Source organism: Zootoca vivipara, unplaced genomic scaffold, assembly GCF_965207765.1.
Source record: "Zootoca vivipara unplaced genomic scaffold, rZooViv2.hap1.1 HAP1_SCAFFOLD_19, whole genome shotgun sequence".
Taxonomy (NCBI): Eukaryota; Metazoa; Chordata; class Lepidosauria; order Squamata; family Lacertidae; genus Zootoca; species Zootoca vivipara.
The window spans coordinates 812,318-839,443 of record NW_028291067.1 but is presented as its reverse complement, the minus strand read 5'-3'; positions in this window follow the sequence as shown (position 1 = coordinate 839,443).

Here is a 27,126-nt window from a genome sequence, read left to right as displayed (position 1 = left end):
CATGCAGTTCTACTCAAGAGTAAGCAACTAAGCGAAATAAAGCCATGGAACGCTTATTTGCCTTCTATCTATGCATTCTGACACTCCAACAATGTTTTCTGCTTCAATTTGGGTCATTTCACAAAGGTGCTCATTTCTTGAGTGAATATGCAGTTCTACTCAAGAGTAAGCAACTAAGCGAAATAAAGCCATGGAACACTTATTTGCCTTCTATGTATGCATTCTGACACTCCAACAATGTTTTATGCTTCAATTTGGCTCATTTTACAAAGATGCTTATTTCTGGCGTGAACATGCAGTTCTACTCAAGAGTAAGCAACTAAGCGATATAAAGCCATGGAACGCTTATTTGCCTTCTATCTATGCATTCTGACACTCCAACAATGTGTTCTGCTTCAATTTGACTCATTTTACAAAGGTGCTTATTCCTGGAGTGAATATGCAGTTCTACTCAAGAGTAAGCAACTAAGCGAAATAAAGCCATGGAACGCTTATTTGCCTTCTATCTATGCATTCTGACACTCCAACAATGTGTTCTGCTTCAATTTGACTCATTTTACAAAGATGCTTATTTCTGGAGTGAACATGCAGTTCTACTCAAGAGTAAGCAACTAAGCGAAATAAAGCCATGGAACGCTTATTTGTCTTCTATCTATGCATTCTGACACTCCAACAATGTTTTCTGCTTCAATTTGGGTCATTTCACAAAGGTGCTCATTTCTTGAGTGAATATGCAGTTCTACTCAAGAGTAGGCAACTAAGCGAAATAAAGCCATGGAACACTTATTTGCCTTCTATGTATGCATTCTGACACTCCAACAATGTTTTATGCTTCAATTTGGCTCATTTTACAAAGATGCTTATTTCTGGCGTGAACATGCAGTTCTACTCAAGAGTAAGCAACTAAGCGATATAAAGCCATGGAACGCTTATTTGCCTTCTATCTATGCATTCTGACACTCCAACAATGTTTTCTGCTTCAATTTGGCTCATTTTACAAAGATGCTTATTTCTGGCGTGAACATGCAGTTCTACTCAAGAGTAAGCAACTAAGCGAAATAAAGCCATGGAACGCTTATTTGCCTTCTATCTATGCATTCTGACACTCCAACAATGTGTTCTGCTTCAATTTGACTCATTTTACAAAGGTTCTTATTCCTGGAGTGAACATGCAGTTCTACTCAAGAGTAAGCAACTAAGCGAAATAAGGCCAGGGAACGCTTATTTGCCTTCTATCTATGCATTCTGACACTCCAACAATGTTTTCTGCTTCAATTTGGCTCATTTTACAAAGATGCTTATTTCTGGCGTGAACATGCAGTTCTACTCAAGAGTAAGCAACTAAGCGAAATAAAGCCATGGAACGCTTATTTGCCTTCTATCTATGCATTCTGACACTCCAACAATGTGTTCTGCTTCAATTTGACTCATTTTACAAAGGTTCTTATTCCTGGAGTGAACATGCAGTTCTACTCAAGAGTAAGCAACTAAGCGAAATAAAGCCATGGAACGCTTATTTGCCTTCTATCTATGCATCCTGACACTCCAACAATGTTTTTTGCTTCAATTTGGGTCATTTCACAAAGGTGCTCATTTCTTGAGTGAATATGCAGTTCTACTCAAGAGTAAGCAACTAAGCGAAATAAAGCCATGGAACGCTTATTTGCCTTCTATCTATGCATTCTGACACTCCAACAATGTGTTCTGCTTAAATTTGACTCATTTTACAAAGGTGCTTATTCCTGGAGTGAATATGCAGTTCTACTCAAGAGTAAGCAACTAAGCAAAATAAGGCCAGGGAACGCTTATTTGCCTTCTATCTATGAATTCTGACACTCCAACAATGTGTTCTGCTTCAATTTGACTCATTTTACAAAGGTGCTTATTCCTAGAGTGAACATGCAGTTCTACTCAAGAGTAAGCAACTAAGCGAAATAAAGCCATGGAACGCTTATTTGCCTTCTATCTATGCATCCTGACACTCCAACAATGTTTTCTGCTTCAATTTGACTCATTTTACAAAGGTGCTTATTCCTAGAGTGAACATGCAGTTCTACTCAAGAGTAAGCAACTAAGCGAAATAAAGCCAGGGAACGCTTATTTGCCTTCTATCTATGCATCCTGACACTCCAACAATGTGTTCTGCTTCAATTTGACTCATTTTACAAAGGTGCTTATTCCTGGAGTGAATATGCAGTTCTACTCAAGAGTAAGCAACTAAGCGAAATAAGGCCAGGGAACGCTTATTTGCCTTCTATCTATGCATTCTGACACTCCAACAATGTGTTCTGCTTCAATTTGACTCATTTTACAAAGGTGCTTATTCCTAGAGTGAACATGCAGTTCTACTCAAGAGTAAGCAACTAAGCGAAATAAAGCCATGGAACGCTTATTTGCCTTCTATCTATGCATCCTGACACTCCAACAATGTTTTCTGCTTCAATTTGACTCATTTTACAAAGGTGCTTATTCCTGGAGTGAATATGCAGTTCTACTCAAGAGTAAGCAACTAAGCGAAATAAAGCCATGGAACGCTTATTTGCCTTCTATCTATGCATTCTGACACTCCAACAATGTGTTCTGCTTCAATTTGACTCATTTTACAAAGATGCTTATTTCTGGAGTGAACATTCAGTTCTACTCAAGAGTAAGCAACTAAGCGAAATAAAGCCATGGAACGCTTATTTGCCTTCTATCTATGCATTCTGACACTCCAACAATGTTTTCTGCTTCAATTAGGGTCATTTCACAAAGGTGCTCATTTCTTGAGTGAATATGCAGTTCTACTCAAGAGTAAGCAACTAAGCGAAATAAAGCCATAAAACGCTTATTTGCCTTCTATGTATGCATTCTGACACTCCAACAATGTTTTATGCTTCAATTTGGCTCATTTTACAAAGATGCTTATTTCTGGCGTGAACATGCAGTTCTACTCAAGAGTAAGCAACTAAGCGAAATAAAGCCATGGAACGCTTATTTGCCTTCTATCTATGCATTCTGACACTCCAACAATGTTTTCTGCTTCAATTTGGCTCATTTTACAAAGATGCTTATTTCTGTCGTGAACATGCAGTTCTACTCAAGAGTAAGCAACTAAGCGAAATAAAGCCATGGAACGCTTATTTGCCTTCTATCTATGCATTCTGACACTCCAACAATGTGTTCTGCTTCAATTTGACTCATTTTACAAAGGTTCTTATTCCTGGAGTGAACATGCAGTTCTACTCAGGAATAAGCAACTAAGCGAAATAAAGCCATGGAACGCTTATTTGCCTTCTATCTATGCATTCTGACACTCCAAAAATGTTTTCTGCTTCAATTTGGGTCATTTTACAAAGATGCTTATTTCTGGCGTGAAATGCAGTTCTACTCAAGAGTAAGCAACTAAGCGAAATAAAGCCATGGAACGCTTATTTGCCTTCTATCTATGCATTCTGACACTCCAACAATGTTTTCTGCTTCAATTTGGGTCATTTCACAAAGGTGCTCATTTCTTGAGTGAATATGCAGTTCTACTCAAGAGTAAGCAACTAAGCGAAATAAAGCCATGGAACGCTTATTTGCCTTCTATCTATGCATCCTGACACTCCAACAATGTTTTCTGCTTCAATTTGACTCATTTTCCAAGGTGCTTATTCCTGGAGTGAATATGCAGTTCTACTCAAGAGTAAGCAACTAAGCGAAATAAAGCCATGGAACGCTTATTTGCCTTCTATCTCTGCATTCTGACACTCCAACAATGTGTTCTGCTTCAATTTGACTCATTTTCCAAGGTGCTTATTCCTGGAGTGTATATGCAGTTCTACTCAAGAGTAAGCAACTAAGCGAAATAAAGACATGGAACGCTTATTTGCCTTCTATCTATGCATTCTTACACTCCAACAATGTGTTCTGCTTCAATTTGACTCATTTTACAAAGGTGCTTATTCCTGGAGTGAATATGCAGTTCTACTCAAGAGTAAGCAACTAAGCGAAATAAAGCCATGGAATGCTTATTTGCCTTCTATCTATGCATCCTGACACTCCAACAATGTTTTCTGCTTCAATTTGACAAATTTTACAAAGGTGCTTATTCCTTGAGTGAACATGCAGTTCTACTCAAGAGTAAGCAACTAAGCGAAATAAAGCCAGGGAACGCTTATTTGCCTTCTATCTATGCATCCTGACACTCCAACAATGTTTTCTGCTTCAATTTGACTCATTTTACAAAGGTGCTTATTCCTAGAGTGAACATGCAGTTCTACTCAAGAGTAAGCAACTAAGCGAAATAAAGCCATGGAACACTTATTTGCCTTCTATGTATGCATTCTGACACTCCAACAATGTTTTCTGCTTCAATTTGGCTCATTTTACAAAGATGCTTATTTCTGGCGTGAACATGCAGTTCTACTCAAGAGTAAGCAACTAAGCGAAATAAAGCCATGGAACGCTTATTTGCCTTCTATCTATGCATCCTGACACTCCAACAATGTTTTCTGCTTCAATTTGGGTCATTTCACAAAGGTGCTCATTTCTTGAGTGAATATGCAGTTCTACTCAAGAGTAAGCAACTAAGCGAAATAAAGCCATGGAACGCTTATTTGCCTTCTATCTATGCATTCTGACACTCCAACAATGTGTTCTGCTTCAATTTGACTCATTTTACAAAGGTGCTTATTCCTGGAGTGAATATGCAGTTCTACTCAAGAGTAAGCAACTAAGCGAAATAAGGCCAGGGAACGCTTATTTGCCTTCTATCTATGAATTCTGACACTCCAACAATGTGTTCTGCTTCAATTTGACTCATTTTACAAAGGTGCTTATTCCTAGAGTGAACATGCAGTTCTACTCAAGAGTAAGCAACTAAGCGAAATAAAGCCAGGGAACGCTTATTTGCCTTCTATCTATGCATCCTGACACTCCAACAATGTTTTCTGCTTCAATTTGACTCATTTTACAAAGGTGCTTATTCCTAGAGTGAACATGCAGTTCTACTCAAGAGTAAGCAACTAAGCGAAATAAAGCCATGGAACACTTATTTGCCTTCTATGTATGCATTCTGACACTCCAACAATGTTTTCTGCTTCAATTTGGCTCATTTTACAAAGATGCTTATTTCTGGCGTGAACATGCAGTTCTACTCAAGAGTAAGCAACTAAGCGAAATAAAGCCATGGAACGCTTATTTGCCTTCTATCTATGCATTCTGACACTCCAACAATGTGTTCTGCTTCAATTTGACTCATTTTACAAAGATGCTTATTTCTGGAGTGAACATGCAGTTCTACTCAAGAGTAAGCAACTCACCGAAATAAAGCCATGGAACGCTTATTTGCCTTCTATGTATGCATTCTGACACTCCAACAATGTTTTATGCTTCAATTTGGCTCATTTTACAAAGATGCTTCTTTCTGGCGTGAACATGCAGTTCTACTCAAGAGTAAGCAACTAAGCGAAATAAAGCCATAGAACGCTTATTTGCCTTCTATCTATGCATTCTGACACTCCAACAATGTGTTCTGCTTCAATTTGACTCATTTTACAAAGGTTCTTATTCCTGGAGTGAACATGCAGTTCTACTCAAGAGTAAGCAACTAAGCGAAATAAGGCCAGGGAACGCTTATTTGCCTTCTATCTATGCATTCTGACACTCCAACAATGTTTTCTGCTTCAATTTGGCTCATTTTACAAAGATGCTTATTTCTGGAGTGAACATTCAGTTCTACTCAAGAGTAAGCAACTAAGCGAAATAAGGCCAGGGAACGCTTATTTGCCTTCTATCTATGCATTCTGACACTCCAACAATGTTTTCTGCTTCAATTTGGCTCATTTTACAAAGATGCTTATTTCTGGAGTGAACATTCAGTTCTACTCAAGAGTAAGCAACTAAGCGAAATAAAGCCATGGAACGCTTATTTGCCTTCTATCTATGCATCCTGACACTCCAACAATGTTTTCTGCTTCAATTTGGGTCATTTCACAAAGGTGCTCATTTCTTGAGTGAATATGCAGTTCTACTCAAGAGTAAGCAACTAAGCGAAATAAAGCCATGGAACGCTTATTTGCCTTCTATCTATGCATTCTGACACTCCAACAATGTGTTCTGCTTCAATTTGACTCATTTTACAAAGGTTCTTATTCCTGGAGTGAACATGCAGTTCTACTCAAGAGTAAGCAACTAAGCGAAATAAAGCCATGGAACGCTTATTTGCCTTCTATCTATGCATCCTGACACTCCAACAATGTTTTCTGCTTCAATTTCGGTCATTTCACAAAGGTGCTCATTTCTTGAGTGAATATGCAGTTCTACTCAAGAGTAAGCAACTAAGCGAAATAAAGCCATGGAACGCTTATTTGCCTTCTATCTATGCATTCTGACACTCCAACAATGTGTTCTGCTTCAATTTGACTCATTTTACAAAGGTTCTTATTCCTGGAGTGAACATGCAGTTCTACTCAAGAGTAAGCAACTAAGCGAAATAAGGCCAGGGAACGCTTATTTGCCTTCTATCTATGCATTCTGACACTCCAACAATGTTTTCTGCTTCAATTTGGCTCATTTTACAAAGATGCTTATTTCTGGAGTGAACATTCAGTTCTACTCAAGAGTAAGCAACTAAGCGAAATAAAGCCATGGAACGCTTATTTGCCTTCTATCTATGCATCCTGACACTCCAACAATGTTTTCTGCTTCAATTTGGGTCATTTCACAAAGGTGCTCATTTCTTGAGTGAATATGCAGTTCTACTCAAGAGTAAGCAACTAAGCGAAATAAAGCCATGGAACGCTTATTTGCCTTCTATCTATGCATTCTGACACTCCAACAATGTGTTCTGCTTCAATTTGACTCATTTTACAAAGGTTCTTATTCCTGGAGTGAACATGCAGTTCTACTCAAGAGTAGGCAACTAAGCGAAATAAAGCCATGGAACGCTTATTTGCCTTCTATCTATGCATCCTGACACTCCAACAATGTTTTCTGCTTCAATTTGGGTCATTTCACAAAGGTGCTCATTTCTTGAGTGAATATGCAGTTCTACTCAAGAGTAAGCAACTAAGCGAAATAAAGCCATGGAACGCTTATTTGCCTTCTATCTATGCATTCTGACACTCCAACAATGTGTTCTGCTTCAATTTGACTCATTTTACAAAGGTTCTTATTCCTGGAGTGAACATGCAGTTCTACTCAAGAGTAAGCAACTAAGCGAAATAAGGCCAGGGAACGCTTATTTGCCTTCTATCTATGCATTCTGACACTCCAACAATGTTTTCTGCTTCAATTTGGCTCATTTTACAAAGATGCTTATTTCTGGAGTGAACATTCAGTTCTACTCAAGAGTAAGCAACTAAGCGAAATAAAGCCATGGAACGCTTATTTGCCTTCTATCTATGCATCCTGACACTCCAACAATGTTTTCTGCTTCAAATTGGGTCATTTCACAAAGGTGCTCATTTCTTGAGTGAATATGCAGTTCTACTCAAGAGTAAGCAACTAAGCGAAATAAAGCCATGGAACGCTTATTTGCCTTCTATCTATGCATTCTGACACTCCAACAATGTGTTCTGCTTCAATTTGACTCATTTTACAAAGGTGCTTATTCCTGGAGTGAATATGCAGTTCTACTCAAGAGTAAGCAACTAAGCGAAATAAGGCCAGGGAACGCTTATTTGCCTTCTATCTATGCATTCTGACACTCCAACAATGTGTTCTGCTTCAATTTGACTCATTTTACAAAGATGCTTATTTCTGGAGTGAACATGCAGTTCTACTCAAGAGTAAGCAACTAAGCGAAATAAAGCCATGGAACGCTTATTTGCCTTCTATCTATGCATTCTGACACTCCAACAATGTTTTCTGCTTCAATTTGGGTCATTTCACAAAGGTGCTCATTTCTTGAGTGAATATGCAGTTCTACTCAAAAGTAAGCAACTCACCGAAATAAAGCCATGGAACGCTTATTTGCCTTCTATGTATGCATTCTGACACTCCAACAATGTTTTATGCTTCAATTTGGCTCATTTTACAAAGATGCTTCTTTCTGGCGTGAACATGCAGTTCTACTCAAGAGTAAGCAACTAAGCGAAATAAGGCCAGGGAACGCTTATTTGCCTTCTATCTATGCATTCTGACACTCCAACAATGTGTTCTGCTTCAATTTGACTCATTTTACAAAGATGCTTATTTCTGGAGTGAACATGCAGTTCTACTCAAGAGTAAGCAACTAAGCGAAATAAAGCCATGGAACGCTTATTTGCCTTCTATCTATGCATTCTGACACTCCAACAATGTGTTCTGCTTCAATTTGGCTCATTTTACAAAGATGCTTATTTCTGGAGTGAACATGCAGTTCTACTCAAGAGTAAGCAACTAAGCGAAATAAAGCCATGGAACGCTTATTTGCCTTCTATCTATGCATCCTGACACTCCAACAATGTTTTCTGCTTCAAATTGGGTCATTTCACAAAGGTGCTCATTTCTTGAGTGAATATGCAGTTCTACTCAAGAGTAAGCAACTAAGCGAAATAAAGCCATGGAACGCTTATTTGCCTTCTATCTATGCATTCTGACACTCCAACAATGTGTTCTGCTTCAATTTGACTCATTTTACAAAGGTGCTTATTCCTGGAGTGAATATGCAGTTCTACTCAAGAGTAAGCAACTAAGCGAAATAAGGCCAGGGAACGCTTATTTGCCTTCTATCTATGCATTCTGACACTCCAACAATGTGTTCTGCTTCAATTTGACTCATTTTACAAAGATGCTTATTTCTGGAGTGAACATGCAGTTCTACTCAAGAGTAAGCAACTAAGCGAAATAAAGCCATGGAACGCTTATTTGCCTTCTATCTATGCATTCTGACACTCCAACAATGTTTTCTGCTTCAATTTGGGTCATTTCACAAAGGTGCTCATTTCTTGAGTGAATATGCAGTTCTACTCAAAAGTAAGCAACTCACCGAAATAAAGCCATGGAACGCTTATTTGCCTTCTATGTATGCATTCTGACACTCCAACAATGTTTTATGCTTCAATTTGGCTCATTTTACAAAGATGCTTCTTTCTGGCGTGAACATGCAGTTCTACTCAAGAGTAAGCAACTAAGCGAAATAAGGCCAGGGAACGCTTATTTGCCTTCTATCTATGCATTCTGACACTCCAACAATGTGTTCTGCTTCAATTTGACTCATTTTACAAAGATGCTTATTTCTGGAGTGAATATGCAGTTCTACTCAAAAGTAAGCAACTCACCGAAATAAAGCCATGGAACGCTTATTTGCCTTCTATCTATGCATCCTGACACTCCAACAATGTTTTCTGCTTCAATTTGGGTCATTTTACAAAGATGCTTATTTCTGGAGTGAACATGCAGTTCTACTCAAGAGTAAGCAACTAAGCGAAATAAAGCCATGGAACGCTTATTTGCCTTCTATCTATGCATTCTGACACTCCAACAATGTGTTCTGCTTCAATTTGACTCATTTTACAAAGATGCTTATTTCTGGAGTGAACATGCAGTTCTACTCAAGAGTAAGCAACTAAGCGAAATAAAGCCATGGAACGCTTATTTGCCTTCTATCTATGCATTCTGACACTCCAACAATGTTTTCTGCTTCAATTTGGGTCATTTCACAAAGGTGCTCATTTCTTGAGTGAATATGCAGTTCTACTCAAAAGTAAGCAACTCACCGAAATAAAGCCATGGAACGCTTATTTGCCTTCTATCTATGCATCCTGACACTCCAACAATGTTTTCTGCTTCAATTTGGGTCATTTCACAAAGGTGCTCATTTCTTGAGTGAATATGCAGTTCTACTCAAGAGTAAGCAACTAAGCGAAATAAGGCCAGGGAACGCTTATTTGCCTTCTATCTATGCATTCTGACACTCCAACAATGTGTTCTGCTTCAATTTGACTCATTTTACAAAGGTTCTTATTCCTGGATTGAACATGCAGTTCTACTCAAGAATAAGCAACTAAGCGGAATAAAGCCATGGAACGCTTATTTGCCTTCTATCTATGCATTCTAACACTCCAACAATGTGTTCTGCTTCAATTTGACTCATTTTACAAAGGTGCTTATTCCTGGAGTGAATATGCAGTTCTACTCAAGAGTAAGCAACTAAGCGAAATAAGGCCAGGGAACGCTTATTTGCCTTCTATCTATGCATTCTGACACTCCAACAATGTGTTCTGCTTCAATTTGACTCATTTTACAAAGGTGCTTATTCCTGGAGTGAATATGCAGTTCTACTCAAGAGTAAGCAACTAAGCGAAATAAGGCCAGGGAACGCTTATTTGCCTTCTATCTATGCATTCTGACACTCCAACAATGTTTTCTGCTTCAATTTGGCTCATTTTACAAAGATGCTTATTTCTGGAGTGAACATTCAGTTCTACTCAAGAGTAAGCAACTAAGCGAAATAAAGCCATGGAACGCTTATTTGCCTCCTATCTATGCATCCTGACACTCCAACAATGTTTTCTGCTTCAATTTGGGTCATTTCACAAAGGTGCTCATTTCTTGAGTGAATATGCAGTTCTACTCAAGAGTAAGCAACTAAGCGAAATAAAGCCATGGAACGCTTATTTGCCTTCTATCTATGCATTCTGACACTCCAACAATGTGTTCTGCTTCAATTTGACTCATTTTACAAAGGTTCTTATTCCTGGAGTGAACATGCAGTTCTACTCAAGAGTAAGCAACTAAGCGAAATAAAGCCATGGAACGCTTATTTGCCTTCTATCTATGCATCCTGACACTCCAACAATGTTTTCTGCTTCAATTTGGGTCATTTCACAAAGGTGCTCATTTCTTGAGTGAATATGCAGTTCTACTCAAAAGTAAGCAACTCACCGAAATAAAGCCATGGAACGCTTATTTGCCTTCTATCTATGCATTCTGACACTCCAACAATGTGTTCTGCTTCAATTTGACTCATTTTACAAAGGTTCTTATTCTTGGAGTGAACATGCAGTTCTACTCAAGAGTAAGCAACTAAGCGAAATAAGGCCAGGGAACGCTTATTTGCCTTCTATCTATGCATTCTGACACTCCAACAATGTTTTCTGCTTCAATTTGGCTCATTTTACAAAGATGCTTATTTCTGGAGTGAACATTCAGTTCTACTCAAGAGTAAGCAACTAAGCGAAATAAAGCCATGGAACGCTTATTTGCCTTCTATCTATGCATCCTGACACTCCAACAATGTTTTCTGCTTCAATTTGGGTCATTTCACAAAGGTGCTCATTTCTTGAGTGAATATGCAGTTCTACTCAAGAGTAAGCAACTAAGCGAAATAAAGCAATGGAACGCTTATTTGTCTTCTATCTATGCATTCTGACACTCCAACAATGTGTTCTGCTTCAATTTGACTCATTTTACAAAGGTGCTTATTCCTGGAGTGAATATGCAGTTCTACTCAAGAGTAAGCAACTAAGCGAAATAAGGCCAGGGAACGCTTATTTGCCTTCTATCTATGCATTCTGACACTCCAACAATGTGTTCTGCTTCAATTTGACTCATTTTACAAAGGTTCTTATTCCTGGAGTGAACATGCAGTTCTACTCAAGAATAAGCAACTAAGCGGAATAAAGCCATGGAACGCTTATTTGCCTTCTATCTATGCATTCTAACACTCCAACAATGTGTTCTGCTTCAATTTGACTCATTTTACAAAGGTGCTTATTCCTGGAGTGAATATGCAGTTCTACTCAAGAGTAAGCAACTAAGCGAAATAAGGCCAGGGAACGCTTATTTGCCTTCTATCTATGCATTCTGACACTCCAACAATGTGTTCTGCTTCAATTTGACTCATTTTACAAAGGTGCTTATTCCTGGAGTGAATATGCAGTTCTACTCAAGAGTAAGCAACTAAGCGAAATAAGGCCAGGGAACGCTTATTTGCCTGCTATCTATGCATTCTGACACTCCAACAATGTTTTCTGCTTCAATTTGGCTCATTTTACAAAGATGCTTATTTCTGGAGTGAACATTCAGTTCTACTCAAGAGTAAGCAACTAAGCGAAATAAAGCCATGGAACGCTTATTTGCCTTCTATCTATGCATTCTGACACTCCAACAATGTTTTCTGCTTCAATTTGGCTCATTTTACAAAGGTGCTTATTCCTGGAGTGAATATGCAGTTCTACTCAAGAGTAAGCAACTAAGCGAAATAAAGCCATGGAACGCTTATTTGCCTTCTATCTATGCATCCTGACACTCCAACAATGTTTTCTGCTTCAATTTGGGTCATTTCACAAAGGTGCTCATTTCTTGAGTGAATATGCAGTTCTACTCAAGAGTAAGCAACTAAGCGAAATAAGGCCAGGGAACGCTTATTTGCCTTCTATCTATGCATTCTGACACTCCAACAATGTGTTCTGCTTCAATTTGACTCATTTTACAAAGGTTCTTATTCCTGGATTGAACATGCAGTTCTACTCAAGAATAAGCAACTAAGCGGAATAAAGCCATGGAACGCTTATTTGCCTTCTATCTATGCATTCTAACACTCCAACAATGTGTTCTGCTTCAATTTGACTCATTTTACAAAGGTGCTTATTCCTGGAGTGAATATGCAGTTCTACTCAAGAGTAAGCAACTAAGCGAAATAAGGCCAGGGAACGCTTATTTGCCTTCTATCTATGCATTCTGACACTCCAACAATGTGTTCTGCTTCAATTTGACTCATTTTACAAAGGTGCTTATTCCTGGACTGAATATGCAGTTCTACTCAAGAGTAAGCAACTAAGCGAAATAAGGCCAGGGAACGCTTATTTGCCTTCTAACTATGCATTCTGACACTCCAACAATGTGTTCTGCTTCAATTTGACTCATTTTACAAAGATGCTTATTTCTGGAGTGAACATGCAGTTCTACTCAAGAGTAAGCAACTAAGCGAAATAAAGCCATGGAACGCTTATTTGCCTTCTATCTATGCATTCTGACACTCCAACAATGTGTTCTGCTTCAATTTGACTCATTTTACAAAGATGCTTATTTCTGGAGTGAACATGCAGTTCTACTCAAGAGTAAGCAACTAAGCGAAATAAAGCCATGGAACGCTTATTTGCCTTCTATCTATGCATTCTGACACTCCAACAATGTTTTCTGCTTCAATTTGGGTCATTTCACAAAGGTGCTCATTTCTTGAGTGAATATGCAGTTCTACTCAAAAGTAAGCAACTCACCGAAATAAAGCCATGGAACGCTTATTTGCCTTCTATGTATGCATTCTGACACTCCAACAATGTTTTATGCTTCAATTTGGCTCATTTTACAAAGATGCTTCTTTCTGGCGTGAACATGCAGTTCTACTCAAGAGTAAGCAACTAAGCGAAATAAAGCCATAGAACGCTTATTTGCCTTCTATCTATGCATTCTGACACTCCAACAATGTGTTCTGCTTCAATTTGACTCATTTTACAAAGGTTCTTATTCCTGGAGTGAACATGCAGTTCTACTCAAGAGTAAGCAACTAAGCGAAATAAGGCTAGGGAACGCTTATTTGCCTTCTATCTATGCATCCTGACACTCCAACAATGTTTTCTGCTTCAATTTGGGTCATTTCACAAAGGTGCTCATTTCTTGAGTGAATATGCAGTTCTACTCAAGAGTAAGCAACTAAGCGAAATAAGGCCAGGGAACGCTTATTTGCCTTCTATCTATGCATTCTGACACTCCAACAATGTGTTCTGCTTCAATTTGACTCATTTTACAAAGGTTCTTATTCCTGGATTGAACATGCAGTTCTACTCAAGAATAAGCAACTAAGCGGAATAAAGCCATGGAACGCTTATTTGCCTTCTATCTATGCATTCTAACACTCCAACAATGTGTTCTGCTTCAATTTGACTCATTTTACAAAGGTGCTTATTCCTGGAGTGAATATGCAGTTCTACTCAAGAGTAAGCAACTAAGCGAAATAAGGCCAGGGAACGCTTATTTGCCTTCTATCTATGCATTCTGACACTCCAACAATGTGTTCTGCTTCAATTTGACTCATTTTACAAAGGTGCTTATTCCTGGAGTGAATATGCAGTTCTACTCAAGAGTAAGCAACTAAGCGAAATAAGGCCAGGGAACGCTTATTTGCCTTCTAACTATGCATTCTGACACTCCAACAATGTGTTCTGCTTCAATTTGACTCATTTTACAAAGATGCTTATTTCTGGAGTGAACATGCAGTTCTACTCAAGAGTAAGCAACTAAGCGAAATAAAGCCATGGAACGCTTATTTGCCTTCTATCTATGCATTCTGACACTCCAACAATGTGTTCTGCTTCAATTTGGCTCATTTTACAAAGATGCTTATTTCTGGAGTGAACATTCAGTTCTACTCAAGAGTAAGCAACTAAGCGAAATAAGGCCAGGGAACGCTTATTTGCCTTCTATCTATGCATTCTGACACTCCAACAATGTTTTCTGCTTCAATTTGGCTCATTTTACAAAGATGCTTATTTCTGGAGTGAACATTCAGTTCTACTCAAGAGTAAGCAACTAAGCGAAATAAAGCCATGGAACGCTTATTTGCCTTCTATCTATGCATCCTGACACTCCAACAATGTTTTCTGCTTCAATTTGGGTCATTTCACAAAGGTGCTCATTTCTTGAGTGAATATGCAGTTCTACTCAAGAGTAAGCAACTAAGCGAAATAAAGCCATGGAACGCTTATTTGCCTTCTATCTATGCATTCTGACACTCCAACAATGTGTTCTGCTTCAATTTGACTCATTTTACAAAGGTTCTTATTCCTGGATTGAACATGCAGTTCTACTCAAGAATAAGCAACTAAGCGGAATAAAGCCATGGAACGCTTATTTGCCTTCTATCTATGCATTCTAACACTCCAACAATGTGTTCTGCTTCAATTTGACTCATTTTACAAAGGTGCTTATTCCTGGAGTGAATATGCAGTTCTACTCAAGAGTAAGCAACTAAGCGAAATAAGGCCAGGGAACGCTTATTTGCCTTCTATCTATGCATTCTGACACTCCAACAATGTGTTCTGCTTCAATTTGACTCATTTTACAAAGGTGCTTATTCCTGGAGTGAATATGCAGTTCTACTCAAGAGTAAGCAACTAAGCGAAATAAGGCCAGGGAACGCTTATTTGCCTTCTAACTATGCATTCTGACACTCCAACAATGTGTTCTGCTTCAATTTGACTCATTTTACAAAGATGCTTATTTCTGGAGTGAACATGCAGTTCTACTCAAGAGTAAGCAACTAAGCGAAATAAAGCCATGGAACGCTTATTTGCCTTCTATCTATGCATTCTGACACTCCAACAATGTTTTCTGCTTCAATTTGGCTCATTTTACAAAGATGCTTATTTCTGGAGTGAACATTCAGTTCTACTCAAGAGTAAGCAACTAAGCGAAATAAGGCCAGGGAACGCTTATTTGCCTTCTATCTATGCATTCTGACACTCCAACAATGTTTTCTGCTTCAATTTGGCTCATTTTACAAAGATGCTTATTTCTGGAGTGAACATTCAGTTCTACTCAAGAGTAAGCAACTAAGCGAAATAAAGCCATGGAACGCTTATTTGCCTTCTATCTATGCATCCTGACACTCCAACAATGTTTTCTGCTTCAATTTGGGTCATTTCACAAAGGTGCTCATTTCTTGAGTGAATATGCAGTTCTACTCAAGAGTAAGCAACTAAGCGAAATAAAGCCATGGAACGCTTATTTGCCTTCTATCTATGCATTCTGACACTCCAACAATGTGTTCTGCTTCAATTTGACTCATTTTACAAAGGTTCTTATTCCTGGAGTGAACATGCAGTTCTACTCAAGAGTAAGCAACTAAGCGAAATAAAGCCATGGAACGCTTATTTGCCTTCTATCTATGCATCCTGACACTCCAACAATGTTTTCTGCTTCAATTTGGGTCATTTCACAAAGGTGCTCATTTCTTGAGTGAATATGCAGTTCTACTCAAGAGTAAGCAACTAAGCGAAATAAAGCCATGGAACGCTTATTTGCCTTCTATCTATGCATTCTGACACTCCAACAATGTGTTCTGCTTCAATTTGACTCATTTTACAAAGGTTCTTATTCCTGGATTGAACATGCAGTTCTACTCAAGAATAAGCAACTAAGCGGAATAAAGCCATGGAACGCTTATTTGCCTTCTATCTATGCATTCTAACACTCCAACAATGTGTTCTGCTTCAATTTGACTCATTTTACAAAGGTGCTTATTCCTGGAGTGAATATGCAGTTCTACTCAAGAGTAAGCAACTAAGCGAAATAAGGCCAGGGAACGCTTATTTGCCTTCTATCTATGCATTCTGACACTCCAACAATGTGTTCTGCTTCAATTTGACTCATTTTACAAAGGTGCTTATTCCTGGAGTGAATATGCAGTTCTACTCAAGAGTAAGCAACTAAGCGAAATAAGGCCAGGGAACGCTTATTTGCCTTCTAACTATGCATTCTGACACTCCAACAATGTTTTCTGCTTCAATTTGACTCATTTTACAAAGATGCTTATTTCTGGAGTGAACATGCAGTTCTACTCAAGAGTAAGCAACTAAGCGAAATAAAGCCATGGAACGCTTATTTGCCTTCTATCTATGCATTCTGACACTCCAACAATGTTTTCTGCTTCAATTTGGCTCATTTTACAAAGATGCTTATTTCTGGAGTGAACATTCAGTTCTACTCAAGAGTAAGCAACTAAGCGAAATAAGGCCAGGGAACGCTTATTTGCCTTCTATCTATGCATTCTGACACTCCAACAATGTTTTCTGCTTCAATTTGGCTCATTTTACAAAGATGCTTATTTCTGGAGTGAACATTCAGTTCTACTCAAGAGTAAGCAACTAAGCGAAATAAAGCCATGGAACGCTTATTTGCCTTCTATCTATGCATCCTGACACTCCAACAATGTTTTCTGCTTCAATTTGGGTCATTTCACAAAGGTGCTCATTTCTTGAGTGAATATGCAGTTCTACTCAAGAGTAAGCAACTAAGCGAAATAAAGCCATGGAACGCTTATTTGCCTTCTATCTATGCATTCTGACACTCCAACAATGTGTTCTGCTTCAATTTGACTCATTTTACAAAGGTTCTTATTCCTGGAGTGAACATGCAGTTCTACTCAAGAGTAAGCAACTAAGCGAAATAAAGCCATGGAACGCTTATTTGCCTTCTATCTATGCATCCTGACACTCCAACAATGTTTTCTGCTTCAATTTGGGTCATTTCACAAAGGTGCTCATTTCTTGAGTGAATATGCAGTTCTACTCAAGAGTAAGCAACTAAGCGAAATAAAGCCATGGAACGCTTATTTGCCTTCTATCTATGCATTCTGACACTCCAACAATGTGTTCTGCTTCAATTTGACTCATTTTACAAAGGTTCTTATTCCTGGAGTGAACATGCAGTTCTACTCAAGAGTAAGCAACTAAGCGAAATAAGGCCAGGGAACGCTTATTTGCCTTCTATCTATGCATTCTGACACTCCAACAATGTTTTCTGCTTCAATTTGGCTCATTTTACAAAGATGCTTATTTCTGGAGTGAACATTCAGTTCTACTCAAGAGTAAGCAACTAAGCGAAATAAGGCCATGGAACGCTTATTTGCCTTCTATCTATGCATCCTGACACTCCAACAATGTTTTCTGCTTCAATTTGGGTCATTTCACAAAGGTGCTTATTCCTGGAGTGAATATGCAGTTCTACTCAAGAGTAAGCAACTAAGCGAAATAAGGCCAGGGAACGCTTATTTGCCTTCTATCTATGCATTCTGACACTCCAACAATGTGTTCTGCTTCAATTTGACTCATTTTACAAAGGTGCTTATTCCTGGAGTGAATATGCAGTTCTACTCAAGAGTAAGCAACTAAGCGAAATAAGGCCAGGGAACGCTTATTTGCCTCCTATCTATGCATTCTGACACTCCAACAATGTTTTCTGCTTCAATTTGGCTCATTTTACAAAGATGCTTATTTCTGGAGTGAACATTCAGTTCTACTCAAGAGTAAGCAACTAAGCGAAATAAAGCCATGGAAGGCTTATTTGCCTTCTATCTATGCATTCTGACACTCCAACAATGTTTTCTGCTTCAATTTGGCTCATTTTACAAAGGTGCTTATTCCTGGAGTGAATATGCAGTTCTACTCAAGAGTAAGCAACTAAGCGAAATAAAGCCATGGAACGCTTATTTGCCTTCTATCTATGCATCCTGACACTCCAACAATGTTTTCTGCTTCAATTTGGGTCATTTCACAAAGGTGCTCATTTCTTGAGTGAATATGCAGTTCTACTCAAGAGTAAGCAACTAAGCGAAATAAGGCCAGGGAACGCTTATTTGCCTTCTATCTATGCATTCTGACACTCCAACAATGTGTTCTGCTTCAATTTGACTCATTTTACAAAGGTTCTTATTCCTGGAGTGAACATGCAGTTCTACTCAAGAGTAAGCAACTAAGCGAAATAAAGCCATGGAACGCTTATTTGCCTTCTATCTATGCATTCTGACACTCCAACAATGTTTTCTGCTTCAATTTGGCTCATTTTACAAAGATGCTTATTTCTGGAGTGAACATTAAGTTCTACTCAAGAGTAAGCAACTAAGCGAAATAAAGCCATGGAACGCTTATTTGCCTTCTATCTATGCATTCTGACACTCCAACAATGTGTTCTGCTTCAATTTGACTCATTTTACAAAGATGCTTATTTCTGGAGTGAACATGCAGTTCTACTCAAGAGTAAGCAACTAAGCGAAATAAAGCCATGGAACGCTTATTTGCCTTCTATCTATGCATTCTGACACTCCAACAATGTTTTCTGCTTCAATTTGGGTCATTTCACAAAGGTGCTCATTTCTTGAGTGAATATGCAGTTCTACTCAAAAGTAAGCAACTCACCGAAATAAAGCCATGGAACGCTTATTTGCCTTCTATGTATGCATTCTGACACTCCAACAATGTGTTCTGCTTCAATTTGACTCATTTTACAAAGGTTCTTATTCCTGGAGTGAACATGCAGTTCTACTCAAGAGTAAGCAACTAAGCGAAATAAGGCCAGGGAACGCTTATTTGCCTTCTATCTATGCATTCTGACACTCCAACAATGTTTTCTGCTTCAATTTGGCTCATTTTACAAAGATGCTTATTTCTGGAGTGAACATTCAGTTCTACTCAAGAGTAAGCAACTAAGCGAAATAAGGCCAGGGAACGCTTATTTGCCTTCTATCTATGCATTCTGACACTCCAACAATGTTTTCTGCTTCAATTTGGCTCATTTTACAAAGATGCTTATTTCTGGAGTGAACATTCAGTTCTACTCAAGAGTAAGCAACTAAGCGAAATAAAGCCATGGAACGCTTATTTGCCTTCTATCTATGCATCCTGACACTCCAACAATGTTTTCTGCTTCAATTTGGGTCATTTCACAAAGGTGCTCATTTCTTGAGTGAATATGCAGTTCTACTCAAGAGTAAGCAACTAAGCGAAATAAAGCCATGGAACGCTTATTTGCCTTCTATCTATGCATTCTGACACTCCAACAATGTGTTCTGCTTCAATTTGACTCATTTTACAAAGGTTCTTATTCCTGGATTGAACATGCAGTTCTACTCAAGAATAAGCAACTAAGCGGAATAAAGCCATGGAACGCTTATTTGCCTTCTATCTATGCATTCTAACACTCCAACAATGTGTTCTGCTTCAATTTGACTCATTTTACAAAGGTGCTTATTCCTGGAGTGAATATGCAGTTCTACTCAAGAGTAAGCAACTAAGCGAAATAAGGCCAGGGAACGCTTATTTGCCTTCTATCTATGCATTCTGACACTCCAACAATGTGTTCTGCTTCAATTTGACTCATTTTACAAAGGTGCTTATTCCTGGAGTGAATATGCAGTTCTACTCAAGAGTAAGCAACTAAGCGAAATAAGGCCAGGGAACGCTTATTTGCCTTCTAACTATGCATTCTGACACTCCAACAATGTGTTCTGCTTCAATTTGACTCATTTTACAAAGATGCTTATTTCTGGAGTGAACATGCAGTTCTACTCAAGAGTAAGCAACTAAGCGAAATAAAGCCATGGAACGCTTATTTGCCTTCTATCTATGCATTCTGACACTCCAACAATGTTTTCTGCTTCAATTTGACTCATTTTACAAAGATGCTTATTTCTGGAGTGAACATTCAGTTCTACTCAAGAGTAAGCAACTAAGCGAAATAAGGCCAGGGAACGCTTATTTGCCTTCTATCTATGCATTCTGACACTCCAACAATGTTTTCTGCTTCAATTTGGCTCATTTTACAAAGATGCTTATTTCTGGAGTGAACATTCAGTTCTACTCAAGAGTAAGCAACTAAGCGAAATAAAGCCATGGAACGCTTATTTGCCTTCTATCTATGCATCCTGACACTCCAACAATGTTTTCTGCTTCAATTTGGGTCATTTCACAAAGGTGCTCATTTCTTGAGTGAATATGCAGTTCTACTCAAGAGTAAGCAACTAAGCGAAATAAAGCCATGGAACGCTTATTTGCCTTCTATCTATGCATTCTGACACTCCAACAATGTGTTCTGCTTCAATTTGACTCATTTTACAAAGGTTCTTATTCCTGGAGTGAACATGCAGTTCTACTCAAGAGTAAGCAACTAAGCGAAATAAAGCCATGGAACGCTTATTTGCCTTCTATCTATGCATCCTGACACTCCAACAATGTTTTCTGCTTCAATTTGGGTCATTTCACAAAGGTGCTCATTTCTTGAGTGAATATGCAGTTCTACTCAAGAGTAAGCAACTAAGCGAAATAAAGCCATGGAACGCTTATTTGCCTTCTATCTATGCATTCTGACACTCCAACAATGTGTTCTGCTTCAATTTGACTCATTTTACAAAGGTTCTTATTCCTGGAGTGAACATGCAGTTCTACTCAAGAGTAAGCAACTAAGCGAAATAAGGCCAGGGAACGCTTATTTGCCTTCTATCTATGCATTCTGACACTCCAACAATGTTTTCTGCTTCAATTTGGCTCATTTTACAAAGATGCTTATTTCTGGAGTGAACATTCAGTTCTACTCAAGAGTAAGCAACTAAGCGAAATAAGGCCATGGAACGCTTATTTGCCTTCTATCTATGCATCCTGACACTCCAACAATGTTTTCTGCTTCAATTTGGGTCATTTCACAAAGGTGCTTATTCCTGGAGTGAATATGCAGTTCTACTCAAGAGTAAGCAACTAAGCGAAATAAGGCCAGGGAACGCTTATTTGCCTTCTATCTATGCATTCTGACACTCCAACAATGTGTTCTGCTTCAATTTGACTCATTTTACAAAGGTGCTTATTCCTGGAGTGAATATGCAGTTCTACTCAAGAGTAAGCAACTAAGCGAAATAAGGCCAGGGAACGCTTATTTGCCTTCTATCTATGCATTCTGACACTCCAACAATGTTTTCTGCTTCAATTTGGCTCATTTTACAAAGATGCTTATTTCTGGAGTGAACATTCAGTTCTACTCAAGAGTAAGCAACTAAGCGAAATAAAGCCATGGAACGCTTATTTGCCTTCTATCTATGCATTCTGACACTCCAACAATGTTTTCTGCTTCAATTTGGCTCATTTTACAAAGGTGCTTATTCCTGGAGTGAATATGCAGTTCTACTCAAGAGTAAGCAACTAAGCGAAATAAAGCCATGGAACGCTTATTTGCCTTCTATCTATGCATCCTGACACTCCAACAATGTTTTCTGCTTCAATTTGGGTCATTTCACAAAGGTGCTCATTTCTTGAGTGAATATGCAGTTCTACTCAAGAGTAAGCAACTAAGCGAAATAAGGCCAGGGAACGCTTATTTGCCTTCTATCTATGCATTCTGACACTCCAACAATGTGTTCTGCTTCAATTTGACTCATTTTACAAAGGTTCTTATTCCTGGAGTGAACATGCAGTTCTACTCAAGAGTAAGCAACTAAGCGAAATAAAGCCATGGAACGCTTATTTGCCTTCTATCTATGCATTCTGACACTCCAACAATGTTTTCTGCTTCAATTTGGCTCATTTTACAAAGATGCTTATTTCTGGAGTGAACATTAAGTTCTACTCAAGAGTAAGCAACTAAGCGAAATAAAGCCATGGAACGCTTATTTGCCTTCTATCTATGCATTCTGACACTCCAACAATGTGTTCTGCTTCAATTTGACTCATTTTACAAAGATGCTTATTTCTGGAGTGAACATGCAGTTCTACTCAAGAGTAAGCAACTAAGCGAAATAAAGCCATGGAACGCTTATTTGCCTTCTATCTATGCATTCTGACACTCCAACAATGTTTTCTGCTTCAATTTGGGTCATTTCACAAAGGTGCTCATTTCTTGAGTGAATATGCAGTTCTACTCAAAAGTAAGCAACTCACCGAAATAAAGCCATGGAACGCTTATTTGCCTTCTATGTATGCATTCTGACACTCCAACAATGTGTTCTGCTTCAATTTGACTCATTTTACAAAGGTTCTTATTCCTGGAGTGAACATGCAGTTCTACTCAAGAGTAAGCAACTAAGCGAAATAAGGCCAGGGAACGCTTATTTGCCTTCTATCTATGCATTCTGACACTCCAACAATGTTTTCTGCTTCAATTTGGCTCATTTTACAAAGATGCTTATTTCTGGAGTGAACATTCAGTTCTACTCAAGAGTAAGCAACTAAGCGAAATAAGGCCAGGGAACGCTTATTTGCCTTCTATCTATGCATTCTGACACTCCAACAATGTTTTCTGCTTCAATTTGGCTCATTTTACAAAGATGCTTATTTCTGGAGTGAACATTCAGTTCTACTCAAGAGTAAGCAACTAAGCGAAATAAAGCCATGGAACGCTTATTTGCCTTCTATCTATGCATCCTGACACTCCAACAATGTTTTCTGCTTCAATTTGGGTCATTTCACAAAGGTGCTCATTTCTTGAGTGAATATGCAGTTCTACTCAAGAGTAAGCAACTAAGCGAAATAAAGCCATGGAACGCTTATTTGCCTTCTATCTATGCATTCTGACACTCCAACAATGTGTTCTGCTTCAATTTGACTCATTTTACAAAGGTTCTTATTCCTGGATTGAACATGCAGTTCTACTCAAGAATAAGCAACTAAGCGGAATAAAGCCATGGAACGCTTATTTGCCTTCTATCTATGCATTCTAACACTCCAACAATGTGTTCTGCTTCAATTTGACTCATTTTACAAAGGTGCTTATTCCTGGAGTGAATATGCAGTTCTACTCAAGAGTAAGCAACTAAGCGAAATAAGGCCAGGGAACGCTTATTTGCCTTCTATCTATGCATTCTGACACTCCAACAATGTGTTCTGCTTCAATTTGACTCATTTTACAAAGGTGCTTATTCCTGGAGTGAATATGCAGTTCTACTCAAGAGTAAGCAACTAAGCGAAATAAGGCCAGGGAACGCTTATTTGCCTTCTAACTATGCATTCTGACACTCCAACAATGTGTTCTGCTTCAATTTGACTCATTTTACAAAGATGCTTATTTCTGGAGTGAACATGCAGTTCTACTCAAGAGTAAGCAACTAAGCGAAATAAAGCCATGGAACGCTTATTTGCCTTCTATCTATGCATTCTGACACTCCAACAATGTGTTCTGCTTCAATTTGACTCATTTTACAAAGATGCTTATTTCTGGAGTGAACATGCAGTTCTACTCAAGAGTAAGCAACTAAGCGAAATAAAGCCATGGAACGCTTATTTGCCTTCTATCTATGCATTCTGACACTCCAACAATGTTTTCTGCTTCAATTTGGGTCATTTCACAAAGGTGCTCATTTCTTGAGTGAATATGCAGTTCTACTCAAGAGTAAGCAACTAAGCGAAATAAAGCCATGGAACGCTTATTTGCCTTCTATGTATGCATTCTGACACTCCAACAATGTTTTATGCTTCAATTTGGCTCATTTTACAAAGATGCTTCTTTCTGGCGTGAACATGCAGTTCTACTCAAGAGTAAGCAACTAAGCGAAATAAAGCCATAGAACGCTTATTTGCCTTCTATCTATGCATTCTGACACTCCAACAATGTGTTCTGCTTCAATTTGACTCATTTTACAAAGGTTCTTATTCCTGGAGTGAACATGCAGTTCTACTCAAGAGTAAGCAACTAAGCGAAATAAGGCTAGGGAACGCTTATTTGCCTTCTATCTATGCATCCTGACACTCCAACAATGTTTTCTGCTTCAATTTGGGTCATTTCACAAAGGTGCTCATTTCTTGAGTGAATATGCAGTTCTACTCAAGAGTAAGCAACTAAGCGAAATAAGGCCAGGGAACGCTTATTTGCCTTCTATCTATGCATTCTGACACTCCAACAATGTGTTCTGCTTCAATTTGACTCATTTTACAAAGGTTCTTATTCCTGGATTGAACATGCAGTTCTACTCAAGAATAAGCAACTAAGCGGAATAAAGCCATGGAACGCTTATTTGCCTTCTATCTATGCATTCTAACACTCCAACAATGTGTTCTGCTTCAATTTGACTCATTTTACAAAGGTGCTTATTCCTGGAGTGAATATGCAGTTCTACTCAAGAGTAAGCAACTAAGCGAAATAAGGCCAGGGAACGCTTATTTGCCTTCTATCTATGCATTCTGACACTCCAACAATGTGTTCTGCTTCAATTTGACTCATTTTACAAAGGTGCTTATTCCTGGAGTGAATATGCAGTTCTACTCAAGAGTAAGCAACTAAGCGAAATAAGGCCAGGGAACGCTTATTTGCCTTCTAACTATGCATTCTGACACTCCAACAATGTGTTCTGCTTCAATTTGACTCATTTTACAAAGATGCTTATTTCTGGAGTGAACATGCAGTTCTACTCAAGAGTAAGCAACTAAGCGAAATAAAGCCATGGAACGCTTATTTGCCTTCTATCTATGCATTCTGACACTCCAACAATGTGTTCTGCTTCAATTTGACTCATTTTACAAAGATGCTTATTTCTGGAGTGAACATGCAGTTCTACTCAAGAGTAAGCAACTAAGCGAAATAAAGCCATGGAACGCTTATTTGCCTTCTATCTATGCATTCTGACACTCCAACAATGTTTTCTGCTTCAATTTGGGTCATTTCACAAAGGTGCTCATTTCTTGAGTGAATATGCAGTTCTACTCAAGAGTAAGCAACTAAGCGAAATAAAGCCATGGAACGCTTATTTGCCTTCTATGTATGCATTCTGACACTCCAACAATGTTTTATGCTTCAATTTGGCTCATTTTACAAAGATGCTTCTTTCTGGCGTGAACATGCAGTTCTACTCAAGAGTAAGCAACTAAGCGAAATAAAGCCATAGAACGCTTATTTGCCTTCTATCTATGCATTCTGACACTCCAACAATGTGTTCTGCTTCAATTTGACTCATTTTACAAAGGTTCTTATTCCTGGAGTGAAAATGCAGTTCTACTCAAGAGTAAGCAACTAAGCGAAATGAGGCTAGGGAACGCTTATTTGCCTTCTATCTATGCATTCTGACACTGAAACAATGTTTTCTGCTTCAATTTGGCTCATTTTACAAAGATGCTTATTTCTGGCGTGAACATGCAGTTCTACTCAAGAGTAAGCAACTAAGCGAAATAAAGCCATGGAACGCTTATTTGCCTTCTATCTATGCATTCTGACACTCCAACAATGTTTTCTGCTTCAATTTGGCTCATTTTACAAAGATGCTTATTTCTGGAGTGAACATTCAGTTCTACTCAAGAGTAAGCAACTAAGCGAAATAAAGCCATGGAACGCTTATTTGCCTTCTATCTATGCATTCTGACACTCCAACAATGTGTTCTGCTTCAATTTGACTCATTTTACAAAGATGCTTATTTCTGGAGTGAACATGCAGTTCTACTCAAGAGTAAGCAACTAAGCAAAATAAAGCCATGAAACGCTTATTTGCCTTCTATCTATGCATTCTGACACTCCAACAATGTTTTCTGCTTCAATTTGGGTCATTTCACAAAGGTGCTCATTTCTTAAGTGAATATGCAGTTCTACTCAAAAGTAAGCAACTCACCGAAATAAAGCCATAGAACGCTTATTTGCCTTCTATCTATGCATTCTGACACTCCAACAATGTGTTCTGCTTCAATTTGACTCATTTTACAAAGGTTCTTATTCCTGGAGTGAACATGCAGTTCTACTCAAGAGTAAGCAACTAAGCGAAATAAGGCCAGGGAACGCTTATTTGCCTTCTATCTATGCATTCTGACACTCCAACAATGTTTTCTGCTTCAATTTGGCTCATTTTACAAAGATGCTTATTTCTGGAGTGAACATTCAGTTCTACTCAAGAGTAAGCAACTAAGCGAAATAAGGCCAGGGAACGCTTATTTGCCTTCTATCTATGCATTCTGACACTCCAACAATGTTTTCTGCTTCAATTTGGCTCATTTTACAAAGATGCTTATTTCTGGAGTGAACATTCAGTTCTACTCAAGAGTAAGCAACTAAGCGAAATAAAGCCATGGAACGCTTATTTGCCTTCTATCTATGCATCCTGACACTCCAACAATGTTTTCTGCTTCAATTTGGGTCATTTCACAAAGGTGCTCATTTCTTGAGTGAATATGCAGTTCTACTCAAGAGTAAGCAACTAAGCGAAATAAAGCCATGGAACGCTTATTTGCCTTCTATCTATGCATTCTGACACTCCAACAATGTGTTCTGCTTCAATTTGACTCATTTTACAAAGGTTCTTATTCCTGGAGTGAACATGCAGTTCTACTCAAGAGTAAGCAACTAAGCGAAATAAAGCCATGGAACGCTTATTTGCCTTCTATCTATGCATCCTGACACTCCAACAATGTTTTCTGCTTCAATTTGGGTCATTTCACAAAGGTGCTCATTTCTTGAGTGAATATGCAGTTCTACTCAAGAGTAAGCAACTAAGCGAAATAAAGCCATGGAACGCTTATTTGCCTTCTATCTATGCATTCTGACACTCCAACAATGTGTTCTGCTTCAATTTGACTCATTTTACAAAGGTTCTTATTCCTGGAGTGAACATGCAGTTCTACTCAAGAGTAAGCAACTAAGCGAAATAAGGCCAGGGAACGCTTATTTGCCTTCTATCTATGCATTCTGACACTCCAACAATGTTTTCTGCTTCAATTTGGCTCATTT